The sequence below is a fragment of the Callithrix jacchus genome, chromosome 7, assembly GCF_049354715.1.
Source record: "Callithrix jacchus isolate 240 chromosome 7, calJac240_pri, whole genome shotgun sequence".
NCBI lineage: Eukaryota > Metazoa > Chordata > Mammalia > Primates > Cebidae > Callithrix > Callithrix jacchus.
The window spans coordinates 20,942,705-20,957,892 of record NC_133508.1 but is presented as its reverse complement, the minus strand read 5'-3'; the positions used below and the strand labels follow the sequence as shown (position 1 = coordinate 20,957,892).

At 41.1% G+C, this 15,188-nt stretch overlaps 1 long non-coding RNA gene and 1 pseudogene across 2 annotated transcripts in view; one reads left to right on the top strand and one right to left on the bottom strand.

The window, feature by feature from the left end:
• The window catches only part of LOC103794118 (uncharacterized), a 124,727-nt gene extending 109,947 nt beyond the window's left edge, over positions 1–14,780 (bottom strand). For both annotated transcript variants that reach the window (XR_013519571.1, XR_004745520.3), the window contains exons 1-2: positions 14,616–14,780; positions 10,296–10,375 (exon numbers count right to left, since the gene is read on the bottom strand). This is a non-coding gene — a long non-coding RNA (uncharacterized LOC103794118). The remainder of the gene's footprint in view (positions 1–10,295; positions 10,376–14,615) is intronic.
• LOC144577135 (large ribosomal subunit protein uL10 pseudogene) lies at positions 7,246–8,396 on the top strand (annotated as a pseudogene).
• Positions 14,781–15,188: the final 408 nt, after the last annotated feature.

Genomic DNA, 15,188 nt, shown 5'->3' with positions numbered 1-15,188 from the left:
GAAATAAAGGGTATTCAAATAGGAAAGGTGGAAGCCAAATTGTCTCTATTTGCAGACGACATGATAGTATACCTAGAAGATCCCATCGTCTCAGCCCAAAAACTCCTGAAACTGGTAAGCAACTTCAGCAAAGTCTCAGGATATAAAATCAATGTGCAAAAATCACAAGCATTCCTATACACCAATAACAGACTTAAAGAAAGCCAAATCAAGAATGAACTGCCATTCACAATCAGTACAAAAAGAATAAAATACCTAGGAATACAACTCACAAGGAACGTAAGGGACCTCTTCAAGGAGAACTACAAACCACTGCTCAATGAAATAAGAGAGGACACAAACAGATGGAGAAACATTCCACGTTCATGGTTAGGAAGAATCAATATAATGAAAATGGCTATACTGCCCAAAGTAATTTATAGAATCAACGCTATCCCCATCAAACTACCATTGACTTTCTTCACAGAACTGGAAAAAACCACCATGAACTTCATATGGAACCAAAAGAGAGCCCGTATAGCCAAGTCAACTCTAAGCAAAATTAACACAGTGGGGGGCATCACACTACCGGATTTCAAACTATACTACAAGGCTACAGTAATCAAAACAGCATGGTACTGGTACCAAAACAGAGATATAGACCAATGGAACAAAACAGAGGCATCGGAGGCAACACAACATATCTACAACCATACAATCTTTGATAAACCTGACAAAAACAAGCAATGGGGAAAGGATTCCCTGTTTAATAAATGGTGTTGGGAAAACTGGCTAGCCATGTGCAGAAAGCAGAAACTGGACCCCTTTCTGACACCTTACACTAAAATTAACTCCAGATGGATTAAAGACTTAAACATAAGACCTGGCACCATAAAAACCCTAGAAGAAAATCTAGGCAAAACCATTCAGGACATAGGAGTAGGCAAGGAATTCATGACCAAAACACCAAAAGCACTGGCAACAAAAGCCAAAATAGACAAATGGGACCTAATCACTCCACAGCTTCTGCATGGCAAAAGAAACAGTCACTAGAGTGAATCAGCAACCACCAGAATGGGAAAAAATTTTTTGCAGTTTACCCATCTGACAAAGGGCTGATATCCAGAATCTACAAAGAACTCGAACAGATTTACAGGAAAAAAACAAACAAACCCATTCAAAAATGGGGAAAGGATATGAACAGACACTTTACAAAAGAAGACATGCATGAGGCCAACAAACATATGAAAAAATGCTCATCGTCACTGGTCATTAGAGAGATGCAAATCAAAACCACATTGAGATACCATCTCACACCAGTTAGAATGGCGATCATTAAGAAATCTGGAGACAACAGATGCTGGAGAGGATGTGGAGAAATAGGAACAATTTTACACTGTTGGTGGGAGTGTAAATTAGTTCAACCATTGTGGAAGACAGTGTGGCGATTCCTCAAGGCCTCAGAAATAGAAATTCCATTTCACCCAGCAATCCCATTACTGGGTATATATCCAAAGGACTATAACTCGTTCTACTATAAGGACACATGCACACGAATGTTCATTGCAGCACTGTTTACAATAGCAAGGATTTTCATAGAAAAGATGGAAAGAAACCTGATAAGCACTCTCTAATACAGGCTTCTGATAACTTTAGATTCATATCATTTAAGTATTTCCAAATGGGTAAGTATTCCCATAACAGTAATAAAGAGATTTACTGTTTTATGAAACTGCTAACCCGATCAAGACAACAATTAATGGAATATCAAGGAAATGCTTTGCTAGAATTTCATGCTAAATCATCCAGTTCTGAAATTAAGATTATGCAATTTGAATAAACTGCATGGTCCAAGTCAAATTACCTAAGTTAACCTATTTAATAAACAGTGCTATGCTCCTGAATTGGAGGAACAAAATCGATATTTAAGAAGATATAAATCCAATGTTAACTATGACATATAATATATAAATATGTTTTATATAATGACTGTTCTAAATTTCTAAAATGGTTTATGACCAATGTTTGGTTTGTCAAAGCTATAATCCTGGGAAGACAATTAAAACTTCACATATATCTCTGCTACCTGATGGCCCATTTGAACATTTATAAAGTAATTTCAATAAATTGCCATTTTCAATGTATATTTTCTAGTTGTGTAGAAGCTTTCCCATGTATGTAAGCAGGTGGATGCTCTAACATTCCCCCAAGAGCTAAAAGGTTTTTAGAAAATGTGTTTTTCCCTCATAAGGCATTCCTAGAGAGACTTCCAGCAATAGAGGCACTTGTTTCACCGGACAAGTTGTAAAGCATGTAAATTAAATGTTTTAGATACAATAGCATTTGATAGAGTAACAGAATACAACCAGATCCACTTCCAGTGGAAAACATAAGTTGGTCCCTTATGAAATAGTCACTGGAAGGCTTATGACACTAATAATAGAACCTCATGTATCTTACACTCCTACACTCTGATATGACCAAATGCTGCAGTGCTTTAACACATTATGTCAGAATGTATTTTCATCAAGTAAAACAAGCTTTTCATGATATACTGACTGAGGATAATCAAACCTTTCATGTTCTAGAACCCAGAAACTGGTCTTCTGGAAATGACATCAGGGAAAGACTGCTGTTGCCATGCATATTGCAAGGGTCCATCTTGCAATTCAGAAGGGGCCCTCCAGACTCTTAGAATGATACACCCATTGAAGACCTTAAGGTAAAGCTAACCAGGGAAGTTTCTTTCCGGAAGCAGATGGCATCCTAGATATAAATAACTTTCCAAGGATCATGGATCAATACTTTTTTGCCATCATAAGCCTCCTACCACTCTTAATTTTTTCCCTGCCTGTGCCTCTATGAACAATGGTATTGGAAAAGGGTTATTGTGTACACCTATGGGGCATAATTTTATTTGTGGAGGATTTTGCAGCCAATCTTATATATGAGCAACTTTATGCTTTGATAGATGGAAGATGAAGTCCCCAAGATAGGCTAGGAATTTTAATGGTATTTTTGTTGTTCCATACAGATAAACAGAACATCAGTCCACTCTTAACCTACATCGTAGGTTAAAGAAAACATCACCCGGGGGCTTTCACAGGTCTGGATGATCATCATTTGCTAGGGGTCTTTTTCTACGATTTGGAGTAAAGATAAACGAGGCAATGATTAGAGATCCCTCATAAAAGTCTCTATAAAATATTCTACTGCAAAAGCTATTATTGTACAACAGAATTCTTTAAGTTATTTAGCTAAAGTTGTACTAAACAATAGGAATGCTCTTGATTACCTACTGGCTGAACAAGGAAGAACCTGCAGCTACTAAAATGTTTTGTTGCACATGAATGAATGCAGTGGATATTTTAGAGAACAATTGCAGGAGATTAACAAATAAGTTGCTTGATTAAAATGAGTAGACTCTTCACATAACTTATCTTTTGATTTATTTGGTTTTAGTTGGTTCGGTTCACAGATATCCTGGCTAGGGAACATGCTCCAAACTCTTGATATTATCCCCTTGGTAATAATAATAATAGTCTCCCTAGTGCACTGTGTTTTCTCAAAGTTTTATATGTTTCTATGCAGCCATTCATAGAATATCAGATGGTCTCTCTTTGACTGGAACAATGGAAACTCAGAGAAATGAGTGGACTATGAGAACATGTAACCTAGGGAGGATGTACCAAGACTGAAAATGCAAAATGATGGTAACTTGAAATAATGTTAAAACCCTAAGTTTTGGCCACATTCTAATCCAGGTGAGAACCCGATCAAGAGGTGGGGATTTTTAGACAAAATTACGGGAATCCATCGTTCTGGACTAAACTCCTGCACTCAGCCCTAACAGACCATACTTAACCAAAATGGAGTAATTCATGCTAAATGTTGCATAGTCAAACTGAGATTATAAAGAAGTAGACTGATCACAAAACAGACCAGTATTTTTTTCCTGAAAACAGAAGATTCCAGCATAATAAGAAAGTCCCCTCTGCACTAACCCTTAAAAACAAAAAAAAAAGGAATATTAAGTAATCAGCTTTTTTTAAAAAAAAAAATTGTTATGTTTCCTTTTGTCACCTTGCAAAACCCATTGTTCTGCTATTTCCCAGGGGGATTTCAGACAAAACAAGTCCATTTATGATGATAACAGGGTAGCATCAATACCTTAAGTTTTGGTTAACCTCTCAAATTGAGAGGAATTGTTTATTTAACTTAGTTTAGCTTAAAGTTGCCTCCTTACATATTTTAAGTACAGCCTAAAGATTTCTCCAAATATAGTGAATTATAACCAGTTAGGTTATGATTACATAACTGCATAGGATTTATAAACAGATGGTAATCCTCTCCTGTACTAATCACAAAGTTTTGGCCAATCACAGATGGCCAACTGGTCAAAATGTGTTCCATTAAGGCAAATGCTGAGCTGTAACCATTCCAGCTGTGTCTGTATCTCACTTTTGTTTTCTGTACATTACTTTCCTTTATCTGCCTGTAGATACTATCTGACCATGTGACAACCCCAGAGTCACTCTGTACCTATTCTTGTTCAGGGGGTTGGCTAATTCTCAAATTGTTCTTTGCTCAATTAAACTCTGAAAAATTTAATTTGTCTATAGTTTTTTTTGTTTGTTAGTTTGTTTAACTAGTTTTCTTTTAACTAGACTAGTTTTCTCCATAATTCGTTAATTTATTAACCTTGATAGGGGAATAAAATTTACATTTGTTGAACAACTGCTACATGTAGGTTTGGTACACTAGGTTTTCTTCCAACAATGATAGATAGTAAGTTTACAAGCAGAGCTTTAACCTGAAAATGACTCTCTGTGGATTTGATTTATAAAGTCAATGATATGTTATAGCTATGCAGCTAATTCCAACTGCTGGATTTTCCTACCGACAGGACACAATCGTTTATGTTATCAGCCAGAATGAATTGGACTAGGTGTTGGGATCATAAATGATTGCAAGTGAGATCACAAATCATTTCTGAAAGAGCCAAGCCAACCCTTGAGCTGAAGGTTTTTGTACTGATATACAGTTCTACAGATTCTTTCTATGGAATCCATCTCCCCAGCTCATACCTCAACAAATCACCACAGGTCTCCTTCCTACTCACCCCTCCCACTACTTGACAAAGCAAGGCATATTGTTCTAGAAGCCACCTTTATCATTTTGAAGAGATCTTTGTATCTGTTACTTGGAAATTTTAATCCAAAGCATGACAGAATAAAATCAAAACACAGAAATAAGCACGTTATAGTCACCACATTCTTCAGAAAAGTAAGGGAAAAGGCAACTAACGTTTAAATTTAACAAAATGTTCTTTTATAGCTGTCTCGACAGCTATAAAATACAAAGGTATCGGAAGTACGGTGTTTGGTCGATTTAAGATAACCTAGATTGAACATAGAGGCAGAGAAAGGGGAAAATGATCAGTGCTTCTTGTCTTAGTTAATCCCCAAGCCTAAGCGGCTACAAAGCCATCATCCTTCTTGAAGCAAATACATTACTTTTTTAACTAATTTGTGTTTTGAGTCTTATTCTTCATTTAAAGATGGTTACCAATGATAATGAGCAAATAAATCACCTAAACACTCACAAAGCCATAGGGCAAATACTGCATATACTTTTCTATGTATCCTTTGTTTCTCTCTTTAAAACTAAAAATTCAGAGAGATTTTTGCTCTGTGTTTATTTTTTTAAGTTAGGTATATTTTAAGTGTGGTTGGATTAAAGTAAACTTTTTATCAACAACAGCTGATGCTACCATACCAGCTCTTAAGCTATTCCTAAGAGAATAGTAAGAAATGAATGAACAAACCAACAACAGCAACAGCAAGACCCGAAAGATTTAAAACAATAAACCGAAACTAAAAGAGTTAGTATTCTAGAGTGTTTACTTTCTTCAAATTTTTTCTTTTTTTAAAGTAATACTTTACAAAGCTAATATGTCAAAAACAAGAGGCAATTTTCTAGAAAGGTATATAATGACAGGAAGTTTTTAAATAAGAAAACGGTTATACAGAAGCACAAGGCTTCAACATTTGACACTAAGCGTGGTGTTCAAACACTTAGTGAAAACTGAGTTCATTGATCCTTTTCTTTGGAAACTCAGAGCCACATATGAAGTAATATTTTTCTGGCTATAGCTTATTGGGAGATGGATGAACATTTCACCAAGTAAGAATCTTTCTTTCTTTTCTTCTCATTGCACTGCCTTTTTGTTTCCCTCCTTTCCTTCCCCCCAGTTCATCAAAGGGTTTGTTCTATGCTCATTCGCTCATTTCATGCATATGACGAGAAGAAAACTAAAGTTTGGAAGTAAAATATTTCCCTTTCCAACTTTTATCTTCCAGAGGCCTAAGCACTTGGGGCATTTAGATGATTTTCAAAGTGAGATAAAAAGAATTCCTGCTTGTATATAGCCAAATAATCATGGCCAGAAACACTAGGAGAACTGTTTCCCAATCTATAAAGAGATTCCCTTGGCTGGGCAGTGGGTGAGAGAATGGGAGATTCAGAGCTTGCCAGAATCAATGACCACATACATGCTACATCCAGGAAAAACTGGCCATCCCCAAGCATGCCAGCCTGGGGCCCACAGACCGCCTGACAATACCTAACTAGACCCAAGTATGTTAAGGGAAAAGACCACTGGGAGGAACATCATTGGGTACCCAGGGCTGTGAGTTAGCTGAGACATAGTTTACAGAACTATGCTTCATTCCTCTGCTGTTAGCCATCATATAAGCAGCCTTGACTATGACCTCCGCCAGAGGACACACCAAATATCCTTTCTTCCAAAGCTAATGAAAATATTTAAATGAAGCAGTGTTGTTGTCTGGGGTAAATACCTGAGGTTTGTCATCTCAAGCCAGGGAAATGAAGGATGTGGACACACAAGAAATGAGGTTAAGAGAGGAGGTTTAGGCCGGGCGCGGTGGCTCAAGCCTGTAATCCCAGCACTTTGGGAGGCCGAGGCAGGTGGATCATGAGGTCAAGAGATCGAGACCATCCTGGTCAACATGGTAAAACCCCGTCTCTACTAAAAATACAAAAAATTAGCTGGGCATGGTTGTGCGTGCCTGTAATCCCAGCTACTCAGGAGGCTGAGGCAGGAGAATTGCCTGAACCCAAGAGGCGGAGGTTGCAGTGAGCTGAGATCACGCCATTGCACTCCAGCCTGGGTGACAAGAGCAAAACTCCGTCTCAAAAAAAAATAATAATAAAATAAAATAAAAATAAAAGAGAGGAGGTTTAGCTCTCGCCAGGCGTCCTCGTGGAAGTGACAGCGTCTTTAAACCCTGCGTGGCAATCCCTGACGCACCGCCGTGATGCCCAGGGAAGACAGGGCGACCTGGAAGTCCAACTACTTCTTGAAGATCATCCAACTATTGGATGATTATCCGAAATGTTTCATTGTGGGAGCAGACAATGTGGGCTCCAAGCAGATGCAGCAGATCCGCATGTCCCTCCGCGGGAAGGCTGTGGTGCTGATGGGCAAGAACACCATGATGCGCAAGGCCATCCGAGGGCACCTGGAAAACAACCCAGCTCTGGAGAAACTCCTGCCTCATATCCGGGGGAATGTGGGCTTTGTGTTCACCAAGGAGGACCTCACTGAGATCAGGGACATGCTGCTGGCCAATAAGGTCCCAGCTGCTGCCCGTGCTGGTGCCATCGCCCCATGTGAAGTCACTGTGCCAGCCCAGAACACCGGTCTGGGGCCAGAGAAGACCTCCTTTTTCCAGGCTTTAGGTATCACCACCAAAATCTCCAGGGGCACCATTGAAATCCTGAGTGATGTGCAGCTGATCAAGACTGGAGACAAAGTGGGAGCCAGTGAAGCCACGCTGCTGAACATGCTCAACATCTCTCCCTTCTCCTTTGGGCTGGTCATCCAGCAGGTGTTCGACAATGGCAGCATCTACAACCCTGAAGTGCTTGACATCAGAGGAAACTCTGCACTCCCGCTTCCTGGAGGGCGTCCGCAATGTTGCCAGTGTCTGTCTGCAGATTGGCTACCCAACTGTTGCATCAGTACCCCATTCTATCATCAATGGGTACAAACGAGTCCTGGCCTTGTCTGTGGAGACTGATTACACCTTCCCACTTGCTGAAAAGGTCAAGGCCTTCTTGGCTGATCCATCTGCCTTTGCGGCGGCTGCCCCTGTGGCTGCTGCCACCACGACTGCTCCTGCTGCTGCTGCTGCAGCCCCAGCTAAGGTTGAAGCCAAGGAAGAGTCGGAGGAGTCGGACGAGGATATGGGATTTGGTCTCTTTGACTAATCACCAGAAAGCAAACAACTTAGCCAGCTTTATTTGCAAACCAAGGAAATAAAGTCTTCTTTAAAAAGTCAAAAAAAAAAAAAAAAAAGAGAGGAGGTTTAATAGGCAAAAGAAAGAAAAACGTGAATAGTTCTCTCTTGAAGAGAAAGAGGGGCTCCCAAGTAAGACTTCTGGTTTCGGGGTGAAATGCATGAGGTTTTATAGAGGAGCTTGAGGGGGCGGTGTCCCATTTATATAGAGCCTGAGAGATTGGCTGGACCAGGTATGATGTTTGCATAGCACCAGTAGAAGCTGGTCATCCCACTCTGATCTTTTATTATGCAGATGGGTTCCCTACCTGGCCAGTGCTGTGTTGTCTGTTTGTCCCTGTACACACGGTTGACAAAGAAAAGGGAAGATGGAGCCACCATGTTGAACATGCCTGGCCTCCAGGTCACCTTTCCTATTGTCACGGCTGCCAGCATTCACTATGCAAGCTTTTAGTTTGCTTATCTATGTTTGCAGCTTGATTTTGCAGGCTGCTCTTTGTTAGAAAATAAATGATTTTAGGGCTGCTTCTTATTAAAAGGAAACCTTACCGAGGACTTTCTTACCCTCACTATCTGCCTGAATAATTTCTTTTTAACTCCTATATTATTAACAATGGACAGCACCTTGCCCAATGAAAGCTAAGCAGTTTCTTCACTCATTGATTCATTGACTCACTTTAATTAATTCAACAGATATTTACTAAATCCCTACTACTATTGGGCACTTTTGTAGGCACTGGGCAGAGAATCTGTCCTTATGGCTCTTCCACTCTTTTGGGGAAACCACCAGTAAACACAAATAATCTAGAGCATGCCAGAAAGCCATAAGTGCAATAAAGAAAAGGATTGGAGATTGGAAAGGAAAGGGAGATGCTTCTAAATACAGGCTGGTCAGGGAAGGCGGCTGTTAGGAAATGACTTGCAATCTAATTGCAGGGAGGGATTGGTAGAGGAGAGGAGCCTGGAGGAAGAGAAAGAATGGTCCTGGCAGAGGGGCAGCAAGTGCCGGGTAAAGACCTGGGGCCTGAGCGTGGGTGGGTCTGTAGGAGGAACAGCAGGGAGGTCTGTGGGCCCAGAGAGAAGTCCATGCATGAGGGTTACAGTAAGTGTTTTGTAATTCATTCGAGGTGCTTTAGGAAGCCATTGGAGAGTGGAGAGGAAAAAGATGACATTTAACAGATTGCTGTGGACCATGAGTCTCCAGGTTGACAATGCTGTAGGCAGTGTTTTCCATCTACTTAAGCGACCAGGGAAGAGGTGGAAGGACATCTTGGGTCCCACAGTACTCAGATTAAGGAATGCTGAGCTGGGTGTGCTTCTTTTTGTTGTTGTTGTTTTGTGTTTTGTTTTGAGACAGGATTTTGCTCTGTTGCCCAGGCCAGAGGGCAGTGGCATGATCTTGGTTCACTGCAGCCTCTGCCTCCCAGGTTCAAGTGATTCTCCTGCCTCAGCTTCCTGAGTAGCAGGGATTACAGGCATGCAACTACCATGCTTTTCTAATTTTTGTAGAGACGGGGTTTTGCCATGTTGGCTAGGCAGGTCTCAAACTCCTGAGCTCAAGTGTTCTGCCCAGCTCAGCCTCTCAAAGTGTTGGGATTACAGGCATGAGTCCCACGCCCAGCCTGGGCATGCTTCTTGAAAGCACCTTGGTGCTTCCTCTGTACCTGCTTTTTACAAAGTGAGATGTTTTCAACTATATGTTACAAATTATGGGAAGACTATGAGGCAGTGTTTTAAAAAATTATTACTTATATTTTTAAAGTTTCTAGATTGGGAAATCTCAAAATTTAGAATAAGCACTTACAGTCTTGAGTTTTCACCCTGGACTGTCTTCCAGGCTTATGGGAGAGATTAAAGACATAATTACCTCATTCTTCATTTATTTCTCCTGTTGCTTAAATCAATGGCAAAATCAATAATCTCATTCCTTTTCAAGGTCATTAAACATTGGTTAACTTCTGACACAGAAAGTGTGGTAGCAATGTGACTTACCTGACACTTGAGAAGCACTGGTAGAACTACTGAAGCTCAGGGCCTGGTTTCCTTCCTTAACCCACAGTATAGAAGTCTCTCTGTGTGAAAATGGACAGAAGAGTCTATAACAAGAATAATGGAGAGTATAACATTCATTACTAGAAATTTTCTTCAGATCTAGTTTGTAATCCCAAAGGACTAAAAACATTTTGATTATTTAAGAATTATGATACATAATATCTCAAGGTGTTATAAGTGGAAGTGAAGTTATAACTGAATGAGGCCAATGTATAAAAATAGGAAAGTTACTAAAACATATTTTGGGGGTTTGGTAGAGATTGGAACGACTTCATTGACAGAATCCCAGAAAATCCCTGCTGAGCATGGTGGCTCAAGCCTGCAATCCCAGTATTTTGGGAGGCCACAGCTGGTGGATAGCTTAAGTCAAGGTGTTTGAGACCAGCCTGGACAACCTGGCAAAATCCCATCTCTACCAAAAATACAAAAATTAACCAGGTGTGGTGGCGTGTTCCTGTAGTCCCAGCTACTCGGGAGGCTGCAGTGGGAGGATTGCTTGAAGCTGGGAGGTGGAGGTAGCAGTGAGCCTCGATGGTGCCACTGCACTCCAGCTTGGGTGACAGCTTGAGACCCTGTCTCAAAACAAAACAGAAAAAAAAGAAAAATCCTCATGATCTCCTGCAGGACAGTTTTTTGAATAGCTTTTTTTTTTTTTTTTTTTTTTTTGGATCAGCCAATTATCTCCCCTCTTTCTTACTGGTAGCTCTCAAAAATACCTACACAACTGCTGGGAATGCAATAACCTGAGATAGGGAGGAGCTGGCTAGAAAAGCCCAGGCTCTCATCTAGTTTTCTAGAAACAGGAAGTCCTTCAATGTCTTAGCCTAGCATATCATGTAACTCCCGAAGCATAAAACCCAGGGCATGCTGATTTCTGGAGTCCCTCTACTGCTGTGCAAGTACGACACACATGAGATGCCATCCACCGCAGGCGCTTTCCTGAGCCTTGTGGACGAGCTTCTTATGAATCGTCAGCTTATGTTGCCCCTTGCTGCCTATCTGTAAGTAGTAAGTCAGCTTCATGTAAGTTATTATGGGTGTTCTATCTCACTGGACTCAGGCAAGCTGGTGATCTGTATACAGTGAACTCATTTTCATCCCCACTGTCATCCATTTGTGAGAAATATAAACATAGACACTAAGTAATGATAACCAGAGTACTGGGAGAATCACTTTGAAGAGAACATACCAAGTGAGTTTTAGAAATCTATTTTGAAAGGGAGAATTTTAATGTATTTTATAGGCATCACTGTCTTGGTGCCTCATCTCAAGGCTTGTTGGCTGAGGGCACTTTTGGTACCTGGAGTGTAGAAGGAAAGTGTGATGTTGTGAAATGTATATTTGGTCTTCATCCCAGTCACTTGCTATACATATTCTAAAATACTTGGACTCTCAGAAGTGATAAGTGTCTTTTAGTATGCCGATGAGTTGATTGGTGGCTAACAGCCCATTAGGTGGCTTCAATATGGGGCTGGTCACGGGAAAGACCAAGGCAGGATTAGAGGATTGAGATTTTCAGCCTCCCAGCAACTTGCAGGGAGGAGAGAGGAGCTGAAGATCAAGTTGATTATTGATGGCCAGTGATTTGATCAGTCATGCCTATGCATTGAAGCCCCCATAAAACCCTTAAAGGACTGGGTTCAGGGAGTTTCCAGAGAGCTGAACACATAGAGGATCCCAAAGGGTGGTCCATCAAGGGCGGGCATGGAAGCCTTGCACTCCTTCCTTCTCCCATAACTCATCCTATGCACCCTTCACATGTACCCTTTTAATATTCTTTAATAAACTGAATGCATATGTGTGTTTCCCTGACTGCTGTTAGTTGCTCTAGTAAATTAATTGAACCTCAGGAGTGGGTCATGGGGTCTCTGATTTATATTGGGTTGGTCAGAAGCACAGGTAAAACAACCTGGAGCTTGTGTGTATAGGTATGGGCACTCTTGTGGGATTCAGCCCTCAACCTATGGGATCCACTACCATCTCCAGGTAGGTAGGGTCAGAACTCAACTGTAGGATGCCCAGCTGGTGCCTGTTGCAAAACTGATTGCTTGCTGTTGGTAGAGAGAAATCCCCACGCATTGGATCACAACAGTCTTCTGTGTTGATTGTTGTGGTTAAAGAGCAGAGGAAAAACAATTTGTTTTTTTCATCACAGAGGCAGGGTGGAAATGCAAAGGAATGACCACCTACAAATGAGGTCTGGGAGTTGGTGGTAACTCCAGCCTCATTTGTGGGTGGTTGGCTTCTTTGGCGAACACTGGGGCAATTCCAAGACAAACCCCACATGGTTTCTCCGGGAATCCTCAGTGGGGTTCAGCTCAGGGAAGTAACTGCTCCTTATCACCTATTTTCTTGGCTTGCTTGCTTTCCCTGCCTTATTTCCCTACTTTCTCATGGTGTTTCCTAGGATTATCTCCCAAATAAACTTCTTGCTCTTAAACCCATGTCAAATTTGTCTTTCAGGGAACCCGAACACGGACCATGGTATATCCCGTGTCACAGCCAGAGATACCTCTTAATAGGCAACAGGGTCAAAAACTTTCCAGAGCTTTTTAACCATAAGACCTGAGGTGTTGATGGAGGAGGTCAGCCCTCCATGGGCAACGAAGCTGCTGAGCCAGATGAGAGAGTTGTTTGGCTCAGTTGCTTCTGTTTTGACACAGGCTTCAAACTTTTATTCAGAGCTGTTATTTGAATAAATAACATGATACCTAGTTTGATAGCATGGTATTAAGGCAGAAACACCTTTCCTTTTTTTTGTTTTTCTTACAGAGTTGTCAATGTATTTCTTTTAACAGACATCCCACTTTGACTGTTCTTTCAGTTTAGCTTGAAACAAGAAAAGCAATATTAGGGACAGTTTGCACGCGGCAAGGCACTTACTCTTTCAACATTTTCGTTTTTGTTCCTGGCACTGTGCTAAGTTCTGCAGAAAGCAGTGAACAAGATAGATTCACACCCAGCCCTGATGGAGCTCAGAATCTGGTGGAAGGCAGATGTGAATGAATAATTGAAATTACATGCGGTGATTGTTTTGAGGGAGGAAATAAAAACAGTAGGAACAGCTGAAGGAGTGTGTTTAATGTGTGCATCAGGGAAGTCTTCCCAGCTGAAGTTGAGATCTGAAGGCGACTAGGATTTATCCATTCCAAACAGGAAGTTAAAGCTGGGGGTGGGTGTGAATAGCAGATGTAAAAGATTTTAGGATTGGAAGGCTCCACACAGCCTGGAATCTATCATTAATCCATCCACATTCTCTGCCTCTACCCTTGTTTCTTTCTGAACTTCAGCAAGGATGACCTTATTTTTGATTCTGGGATATGCAATATTTCAACCTGCCTCAGTGTTTTCCCACATTTGGGTTTGCTCTCTGGAAAGTTCTTCCCCACACTCATCTTTTGAATCTTACCTCAAATGTCATTTGGTTGTTGTTGAAACGTTTCTGACTTTCAGACTAAGATGGAGTCTTCTGTTAAATGCTGCCTTAGAAACATGTACTTTTCCTCCATAGCTCTTATCATAGTTTTGTTCATATTTTATGCATAGGGTGATTTGTTTAATCATCTGTTAAAAGCTGCTCCTTACAGTGGACTGTAGACTCCACTGGGACAGGGGCTGGTTCAGTTTTGGTTGTCACTTTATCCCCAACACATAGTTTAGTAATAAGCACATCATATACATGCAGGAAAGTGATGGGGTTCAGTGTTTACTGATTGGATATACACCTGTGTTGGGGAGGTAACCTGCATTTAAAAGTAAAGGGAAAGGGCCAGCAAGGAATCCCACATTACCCTTGTGTGTATATTAATGCTACTGTTCACACAGGAGACCCTTCTTCAGCACTTCTGATATTGGTTATAAGGCAGATCATGGGGACTAATGGGGAGTCTACCTCTATCTCATTAAGATTGCTGACATTTTATCAGGCAGAACTATCAAGAAATTAGCAATAGTGTTTTCAGGGGAAGTGAATTGGCACTGTGAGATTATGGCTAGAAAATGTTTAGATTTAGTTAAGCTGTGGAGAGTCTTGCAACTAGGAGGGTGATGGGAGACAGTGACAGATCATCAGGCAGTAGATTCTCCTAAAGAGCATGTGACCTAGATACCTGGCATGCAGAGCCCACAATACGGTTTGCACTCCTGTAAGAATCTAATCCCACTACAGATCTGACAGGAGGTAGAGCTCAGACGGTAATGTGAGTGATGGGGAGTGTCTGTAAACACCGATAAAGCTTTGTTCGCTCATCTGCCACTCACCTCCTGCTGTGTGGCCCAGTTCCTAAGCCACGGACTGGTGCAGTAGATCCCTATTATAGCACATCGGATGATAGCAGCCTCCTCCTGCTTGGTCTCCTCTTTCTTCCTTTTTTCCGCCCAGATGCCAGAGTAACCCTTTTCAGCAGGAAATCAGAGCTTCTCCCTGGGCTACTCTGAATTCCTCACTGGTTTTCTAGCTTCCTTGGGATCACGTGATCGCGCGTTTGCTCTCTGACCTCTATAGGACTCCTCTTTAACTCACTCCTTGCCGGCCACAAAGCTGACATCCTAGCTGCTTCCTGAACATGTGGTAAGGTTCCCTGTGCATGACCTTTCTACTTGCTGCTACCGCTTTGTCTGAAATACTCTTAGGTCAGTGCTCAAATGTTCCCTTTCCGGCTTACTCACGTAAATGAGAAATCCACTTCTCATTTCTGATCTTTCCTCTCTTATTTTTCTACATAGCATTTATTTTCTAACTTACTATATATAGATAGATAGATATAACTTAGATAACTGATTGTCTGTAGTGCCTCACTAGAATATAAACTTATGAGGGCAAACATTTATGCT